Consider the following 8,913-nt stretch of genomic DNA (forward strand, 5'->3'; position numbering starts at 1 on the left):
GAGAAGCGGAACCATGTTTTGCTGGATCAACAAAATAAAACGAAAACCCATTACTTCAGATTTACGTCTGCAGTGAGATATCGAGTGAGTGTTTGGTATTTTATAGGTAGGACATCCATTATATTTGTAAAGAAAAGTTAGGAATGGGTGTTTAAAGACACTCCATTTTAATCTTAGGCTATTAATTTTGGTATCTAAGTAACAATGTTTACTTGAGAGAGAGAGAGAGAGAGAGAGAGAGAGAGAGAGAGAGAGAGAGAGACAGAGAGAGATGGAGGGGGGGGGGAGAACAAAGCGAGAGAGAGAGAACAACAGACAGGCCGAGAAAGAAAGAGAGAGGAACAAAGACAGATAAAAAGAGAGAAGAGAAAATATGTTTCTGCCACACAAGCATATTATATGCATTTTCTCATAGACTGGACAGTATACATATATATATATATAACCCATTGGTTTGAAGCTAATTATTATATTCAGTACTAATTGTCAAAAAATGATGGTCGACCTATATGTAATGTTGATTTTGACAAGATAGTTTTCAAGGGAGAGTACTCGCTCAAACTAGTGGTCACATGACCCTTTCGATATTGTGTTTTTCACAATATATTCTGACAGAAATTACATGGAGTAATTAGTGGTGGTGTGCAGCTACCACACTGCTAAACCCCGCTCCATTTTCGTAATCCATAGCGTGTTCACGAGGTCGAGCGATCGCGAACAAATTGAGCGGTACCATTGTCTTCTATCATATTACATTCATCTAACATTAGATGTAAAAAACAGTCTACCAAGCGACCGCGATTGCTCGCTCCCCGGGTTATACTTCATATGTAGTTGAGAAGCACGGAATAACGAGCCAGGCAAGTATGCTGGAATTTTACCGGGTAGTGGTTCTGGACTGTGGCGAGCGAAGATCATAGTGGGGTCGAGACATGCTCCCTTGAAAATATATTGAATTTTTTTTAGCTTGAGCAGGGGGGACGCGCCTGCATCTTGTGTGCTCAATGTAGACCAGCGGTAAAAGCGCTCGCCTGATGCGCGATCGGTCTAGGATCGACCCATGTCGATGGCCCATTGAGCTATTTCTCTTTCTAGCCAGTGCACCACGACTGGTATATCAAAGGGCCTGGTATCATTTGCTACTAATAGAGAATGTAGCAGGTTTCCTCTCTAAGACTGTCAGAATTATAAAATACTTGACATCCAATAGCCGATGATTAATTAATCAATGTACTCTAGTGGTGTCGTTAAACAAAAACAAACTAAACTCTTTTTTTTTTTTTTTTTTTTTTGGTGAGGCTAGTTTTAAAGAAGTCCTTTCACACCTCCGATGGTGAGAACAGTATGCGTTATTTGTGATATTACATGGCAATAACACACCTATGAATGTTACTGACTGCTCCTACGTTGTGTCCCGGTCGCCACAGCTACACCATCCAATGAAACAAGCACTATCAAAAATTACAGCGATAATACTAGTCGTTTAAAAACGTATCCAACTAGAGTTCGCCCGTTAGATACTTTTCGAACAACTCGTAAGATAAATAGGATTTAACGGACACTCGTATAGTATTCTTTATATAACCTTGGCGCTGGATTTTATATCTTAATACAGCGCATGCGTGACTCGACAGACTACGTGCGTGACGTATCGCATTTGTCAAAGAAGTGCCCTGAACAAGCTATCCACATACGAATAATGTCCTGGGTGCGTGATTTAGTAGATTTGTCAATGGAATTTCGTGTTTCTCCAGGGTCTGCTTGCCACAGAGACTGATAATTATGGGCTAGGGGGCCCAAAGTTCATGCATTTCACAAGTATAAAGTTTCCGCGCGTATCGAAGAGATTTCTTCATTGAAATTCTACATTTTCACATTCATCTACAACGGAAGACTGATTATATAATCTATCCCACCCTCCATAAAACTAAAAGTATTTTGCTCGTAATTTTAGTTTGTCCCAATGCAGGGGAGGGGGGAGGGTGGGTGAGAATAATAAAAGAAAAAGAAAAAAAAAGGCGAAAAGAAAAAAGTATTATATATATATATATATATATATATATATATATATATATATATATATATATATATATATATATATATATACTCTTCAAAACAGTAGGGGAACTCTAATAAGAATTTACAATTGCCAAAATTGTAAAGTATATTAGCAGTGGGGAATGGTGAATTAATTGGGCAAACATTACAGCAGGTAGTTCAGTATTACAGTAGGTTTTATGACCACTAAAGATCTTGAAGGACAACTGGGGTCAGAAGTGAAATTTGAAAGTTGACGGGGTAATCAGTAAATCACAAATTCAAACAATAAAAATTACTGAAAACAGAACAATAACAACTGTATGATCAACAGAATGAAAAAGATTTGACAGAAATTATGTTCCACAGTGATTAATCGACCTTCCTGGAAATTGTCAAAATCGAGAATGACACCCCAGGCACGTGTACGGGGCAACTGCGTGATGCACGTGCAAATTATGGAATGTGCTTCGGTGTGTTGATAAACAGACCTGAACGTTCTTTACTAGGATGTCTGTAGTCAAAACGTATGTTCGGTCTAATTGTTGATATTAACATTAATATTTCAGGTTCCCCTACTTTTTTTAAAGAGTATATATATATATATATATATATATATATATATATATATATATATATATATATATATATATATATATATATATGAGCTTCTTTTCGTTCGCTTGTTGACTACACGTCGAGGCTAGCAGTGACTATGAACAATACTGTTTTCTTTAGATTACGTCTTGTGCCATACAGCTTCTTCTGGAGAGTTGTTGTAGTTGTCCAGGTAGTCTAACTCAGCTGCTGTAGGTTGGATGACATGTGCGGTCGTCTGTTCTGCTTCTCCACATGAGCACATGGAAGAAGGTACCAGCCGGAATCTCTTATGCATATGCTGGTTCAGCCTGTTGTGTCCAGTCCTTAGTCGGAAAATGATTACCTGTTCCTGACGGGACAGCAGGTAATAATCATTGGTTTGTTTGGGATGTCTATAGAGAGATTTAATATGGGATTTCATCTCTTCGTATGTCACCCAGTTATCCTCCTGTTCTTTAGCTGCACCCAGTTTTGCCAGTCTCTCTGCATTTTCATTTCCTGGTATGCCACAGTGAGCAGGGATCCATGTAATACGACTTGGTACACACTTCTGATGGGGTGTAGAGCTTCTGAAAGTCTGTTAAGCTTGTTCTTTTCAAAAGCCTGGAGGGCAGAGAGTGCATCAGTCAGGAAAACGAAATGTGAGCAGTTCTCCTCTCTGGCGCTGATGTTGTGGGCAGCAAGAATGAGAGCCTCAACCTCTGAAGCATAGTTTGTGCAGTGTTTCCCCGTAGGAAACGTTGCCTCCTCTCGGTAGCTACTATGGTCCATGTTGTATATTCCAGCCCCTCCGTTTTCCACTGCATTCGTTGCAGATCCATTAGTATATATATATATATATATATATATATATATATATATTATATTAGTATATAGTGTCCATGATGTCTCTAGGTAATGTTCATCAATCATGGCCAGTGTCAGGGCTCGTTTGTATGGTTCACTGTGTTCCTCTCCAGGGGTGAGGTGTTGGACCACTGTGCAGATCTTTACATTGCCCAGTTGTGGTTCCCATGATGGGATGCAACTGACAGTACTAACGTGATGGATTTTATTTGAGAGTTGTCCCTTATGTTGCCTCAGGAGTGATTTGCTCTGTTTATGAAAGTTAGTTCTTTTGAGTCTGTTGCAGGGATGATAGTCATTCATTCTCTTGTTCATTGAGTGTTGTGGCAAAGACTTGGACTTAGTGGCTTGTACCATGAGCTTGGAGTCCTGGCGTTTGCTGAGGGGTACGATGCCAGTGAGCTGTTCCATTTTCTCAATGGGGGTTGACCTTATTGCTCCAGGATGTATCCTGAGTGCTTGGTTTTGAACCCTGTCTAGTTTTTGTTGATGTGACTTTGCTGCTGTTGACCATGCACTGGATCCGTACCCAAGATGTGGTCTGATTGCTCCTTGATAGACTCTTTTCAGTATGTTATGATCAGCACCCCACTTGGTGCCAGCTAGTTTTCTTATTATAGCATGTTTTCTTCGAGCTTTGGCCTCGGCTTTCTCCACATGTGGTTTCCAGGTCTGTCTCTTGTCAAAAGTGACCCCCAGGTATGTCTGTTGGTCCTCATACTGGAGAGGTATGTCTGTTGGTCCTCATACTGGAGAGGCATGTCATCAAGTTTGAGGTTGCCTGCTTCCTGCTTTGTGGAGAGTGAGATGAGTGGCAGCTAATTTGTCTTTGTTGATTGTCATGCACCAGTCTCGAGCAATTTAATACGTTTTTTAAAGTAATAAATGAAATTATAATAGGCCCGCTTTCAGCTGCTAAACCTACTAATTCCCAATATATATATATATATAATTGTGTTGGTTATGTGAGGAAGATAACTTTAGGGTATGGAAGGATTAACAAATGGAATCAAATGTACTTATTTGTCCTCTATATAAAGCTTAAAATATGGCTTGTGCTCGCCCCCCCCCCCCCCCCCCCAACACACACATGACTAGCAACTGTACACCCTGCACTAGAGATTGTATCCTCAGCATTCCTGTGGGCCTGCACAGACACACACACACACACACACACACACACACACAAACAGACGCACACATACACGGGCACACACGCACGCACGCACACACACACACACACACACACACACACACACAACACATACACACACTTAGTCTTTCCTAACCTCCATGGAGATTGTTGTTATATACGACGGATTAAATATAACCAGTCAGTCCGTTGTAGAAGGATAGTACAAGTGTTTTGAAACTAACTAACTAAAAAACAAAAAAAAACTACTATTTTTTGTATGTGATTTAAAAAACAAGATCGTTCAGAAATAGATTGTAATGCATACCACAGCAAGAAAACGACGTTTACTGCTGGGAAGGACTATAAATATTATTATATTATATATATTTGAACATATTCAACAATAACCAGAAACAACAATCACCGCACCTTCTCTTTTGGACATGGTGAATTCGTTACACGTTGGCGTAGCCTATATGTGCGTTCGAGCTTGCGGATTTCACAAATTGACGGGAACTTGTTTCGTTTCCGAGTAATTTACTCCAGGAAACCTGCCGCAGCCATTTTTCGGTTCAGCGAATTATCACACTGTTTTTCGGTTCCATATATCTTAGTCCAGTACACTTGCGGAAGCCATTTTTCGCTGCAAAGAATTTTCATTACATATGGAAATCCGATTTCGTTTGGGCGAAATCACTGGTCATGATGGTGTGTAATTGTATTTAAAATAATTATATAGAACTGTTTGATCCCAGTCTAATCATTAATCATTTCACGTATTATTGGACATTATTTTCCCAGGCAACAGAACACGATCTGGTTTTTGAAGAAGTGTCTTAGGGGCTGTAGTCTATATAAAGCATGGGAATGAAACAGAAGCAGCGTGGTATGTGCTATCCTGTCTACTTGTTTAACGACACCACTAGAGCACATTGATTTATTAACCATCGGCTATTGGATGTCAAACATTTGGTAATTTCTGACACGAAGTCTTGGAGAAAACCCGCTACGTTTTTTTAATAGCAGCAAGGGATCTTTTATATGCACTTTCCCACATACATGACAACACTTACCACGGCTTTTCATATACCAGTCGTGGGACACTGCCCAAACGTACATACTAGTCATTAGGAACAGTAGTTTATTTGGCGTCTGCAAGTTTCTCCCCTTATGTTTAGACCAAGTGTCACAGTTACCATAATAAGGGTGGCATGTAGTTCAGATGCAGATCACGAAGATTGTGTTACAGAATTACCAAATGTTTGACGCCCAATGACCGATGATGATTTGATCAAGGTGCTCTATGGGATGTCGTTAAACAAACCAAACTTTAACTATGGTGGTCGCATGTAACTTAGGGACAGCTCGGTAAAATCGATCGTCCTTGATGAACTGGGTCTACCCCACTCTTTAGCGGCAACAGCCCTTTCGTCCATTGTTTTTATTATCTCTCTGCTGAAGTGTCGTTATTAATGAATTCTTCACCATTCCTTTCCATTCCTCTTTCTCTCCTTCTTCTTTTCTATTTATTTCTCGGTCTCTACCTCTTTATCCCCTTTAAGCGCGGGACGTAGTCTAGTGGTAAAGAGCTCGCCTGATGCACGGTCGGCCTGTGGTCGACCCCCGTCGATGGGTCCACGAGTGGTGTATTAAAGGCCGTGGTATGTGCTATCCTGTCTGTGGGATGGTGCATATAAAAGATCCCTTTCTACTAATGGAAATATATAGCTGGTTTTCTCGAAGACTAGGCTATATGTCATAATTACAAAATGTTTCACATCCAATAGCCAATTAATAATAAATCAATGTTCTCTAGTGGTGTCGTTAAACAAAACAAACTTTTAACTTTATTCCTTTCCCCAGATCTTTATTTCTCTCCCTCTATGTCTGTCTCTCTCTCTTCATGGTGGTGTTAAACCAACATGTCTGTCCTTTGCTTTCTACTGGAATTCACTGTCAAATGTCATATATAGCGTCATATTATCGCGTTAGGCCTACGTATAATCGTATATAACAACAATACTAGTAGTAGTATATACCATACTAAAGATCACGTATATATACAAAAACTGACAAGAAAGAACATCTGCTGACAAAAGGGTGACATATGTTTTTGTGTCATATTCGTTGAAGTATATGTTGTCATTAGGCTCAATACACAATTGTCGACAACTCCCGTGGATACTCGGCATTGAAGACTGGCTTTCTTTAATTAAACGGCGCCCTGTACACTGTTAAGCAAGCGACGGGTGGGCAGTGTATAAATTACCGTAAAATATGAATTTGAAATGTGATGCGATTAAAACTGTTTTGTTGACCGACTGACCGACAATTCGGTGCCCGCTTCATTGTATTCTGGAGGTCTGTACCTTTTTGTTCGACAGTGTCATGCACGCAAACACATATGGACGAAGCAATAAGGACGCATTTGCTGATTTTAAAATAGATACCATAGAAAGAGGATAAAAAGATGGAATGTTTTGTTAAATATTTACGGTTCGTTCGTCATTTGAGATGGTAGTATACACCGTTAGGTCAGAAATTAGGTTAAAGCAGTTCTGTTACATATATTGATGTACATAGAGAGAAAAAGTCTCCTGAAAACAAACCTGGTAAATGTTTTATAATAAAAAGTATTTTGGCGGTACATTAGATTTGCGTTCAGCGACAGCGAACAACAATAACGCAGGGCCGTAGCTAGCATGGGGGCAAGGGGGGGGGGGGGGGGGGGGGGGGGGAGCAACTGCCGGAAAGCATAGAAACTTACTCAGTCCCCCCCCCCCCCCCCACCCCCCCAAACAGAAAAGCCCTGTAACGGTCGCAAACGATTTCACTAGTTCCCGGCAGCCACTCAGTTTACTGTGAAGAGTATAATTTAACCACTGGCTTTTTCAGGAGTAAGAATCTGCGTTAACAAATTCACTGGTTTTGATCTCATTCCATCCAACAAAACTACTTTAACGAATAATAACGTTAGACGCCAACACCAACCCCCCCCCCCTAAAACCCCCAAACATACAACCCCCCCCCACACACACACACACACACAAAACAAAGCAAACAACAACAAAAATTAAAACATTTTTAAAATTTATCTATCGCGGTTCATCGTTAGATGAATGTGATATGATAGAAGACGATGGTACCAGTCAAATTATTCGCGAGCAGCCGCCCCCGTGAACAGGCTTTTGGTTGTCTTGACATGTTAAACAGTGTGTGGTAATTGTGGTTAACGGCGTGTTTCAGCCATTATTTCTCTATTGTTACATACAACCTAATTCCTACATTCCTACATCAATTTCAAAATAAGGCCATTTTAATGATATTGGGCGTGTGGCGGCAGCCATATTGCACTTTAAAAAATGGTAATGGACAAAATTAAAATTTGAAAAATATTGTCTAATAAACTAATATCAATTGACAGAAAAAAGTGTGTGGGCCTACTCCATTTTCACCCTACGTGCCATATGTCCACTATTCCTCCGGATTAAAAAATGTCACAAAGTACTGAGGTAGGCCAACAATAACCCCACCTCTTTCTCTCCCTTTCTTGACAATGACAGTAAAGAAGGTGTTGGCAATACATTAGAAAACCCAAAACAACAACAAAAAAGAGACTCTTTGTTTTGATGTGAACAGTGTGATGCATATCACTGTCAAGTTACCGCGTCTAATAAACATTTTTTATGTAACATGTATAACCTTACCATACCTTACCTGTAATATGCGTGGGCAGTGACATATAAAAGCGCATAATTTACCGGAACCTAACACTCGGTGGAATCTTGGATGGGTTATGTAATTCGACCACATATAAAAGCTACTTAGGTATCACGCTGTACTTATGTGTCATGGTGTACTTAGGTTTCTCGGCGTGCCTCTATTACCTGGAAGGTGTAAACAAGATATCTGCAATTTCATTACAGACACACGATCGCGAATTATGTCACCGGATTTTTCTACGCACTGTCTTCAAAAGAGTATGCGTCACAACCGCATTCAGTTACAAACAAAAAAGAGGAAACGTTCGCTAACTACTATATATTACTTATCTGATCCCCAGTGTGATAATTTGGCTTAACGTGAATAGTCACATTTATCTTATTTTCTTTTCTGAGATACAAGTGTATTTAAATAAGATCGTACTTAGCTCAACATAACTTGGGAGAGTGCATAAGTTCCTCCCCTACAAAAATGGGAGCCCGTAGGCCTATGGGAGAGTGGAGACAGTAAACACAGAATCATGACATACTAATATAGGAGCTTCTCCTGTTGGTTATTTCTTATATTTAATA

Source organism: Gigantopelta aegis, chromosome 6, assembly GCF_016097555.1.
Source record: "Gigantopelta aegis isolate Gae_Host chromosome 6, Gae_host_genome, whole genome shotgun sequence".
NCBI classification, from domain to species: Eukaryota; Metazoa; Mollusca; class Gastropoda; order Neomphalida; family Peltospiridae; genus Gigantopelta; species Gigantopelta aegis.